Genomic DNA, 816 nt, shown 5'->3' with positions numbered 1-816 from the left:
AAATCTACCGGAGTTTAAAATGCCACCACATAGAAAGTGGAAGGAAACAGACATACGGCTGAAATAAAAGACATCCGGTGGAATTTCCTGCGGCAGCTGAACAATCCCGGAAAAGGAAAGTCATGGATATAGACTGCTGTCCACATGACGCAAGCCTTCGGTGGTGACGCACCACACTGCCACTCCTCCACCAGTTGGTGTTCTTTCTAAGTAAAAACACATCACTGGAAAAACACAACACTGGAACTTCTGCGCGCCAAAGTCACCGGACGGCACCATATTGTACACATAGCCATACTGAGAAGTACAGAGAGAGAGAGAGAGAGAGAGAGAGTTTTGTTGAGCTGCTATGCTTAATTAGCTTTGTATAACCTCATTTGGCAATGGCTTGAATGTAACGAATGTTCGTCATCATAAAAAGGTTGTGCACAATAGGTTAGAATTAAAAATACACTTTCGCTACAGTGTATGTTGAGTCTGCGTGACAATATGCAGTAGGCTCATGTGGGAAACATCTCAATGAATTATTTCATTGAGACAACCTAATATCAAAAACCTGTGTGCAGCATATTAAAATCAGCCTGCTCCTTACCTTGTAAACTGCTGAGATGCTCATTTTAATTACATACCACTGCAGCCACCAGATAAGCACCACTGCCGTACAGTACATCAGCACGCTAAAACCTAGTAGTGCATGAGTCCTATGGGGCCTGATCTGTGGCAGCTAAAGAGACAGGTTGTGTTTGTGATCATGCATACATATGTGTAATCCTGGTGGCATGCTTGTTTGTGACTCTTTGTGTGTGTGTGTGTGTG

At 43.4% G+C, this 816-nt stretch overlaps 1 protein-coding gene across 1 annotated transcript in view; it reads right to left on the bottom strand.

Moving 5' to 3' along the window:
* The window catches only part of ofcc1 (orofacial cleft 1 candidate 1), an 81,081-nt gene that overhangs the window by 7,087 nt on the left and 73,178 nt on the right, over positions 1-816 (bottom strand). The window lies entirely within an intron of this gene.

The sequence above is a fragment of the Etheostoma spectabile genome, chromosome 22, assembly GCF_008692095.1.
Source record: "Etheostoma spectabile isolate EspeVRDwgs_2016 chromosome 22, UIUC_Espe_1.0, whole genome shotgun sequence".
Lineage (NCBI taxonomy): Eukaryota > Metazoa > Chordata > Actinopteri > Perciformes > Percidae > Etheostoma > Etheostoma spectabile.
This window is presented reverse-complemented; position numbering and strand designations above follow the sequence as displayed.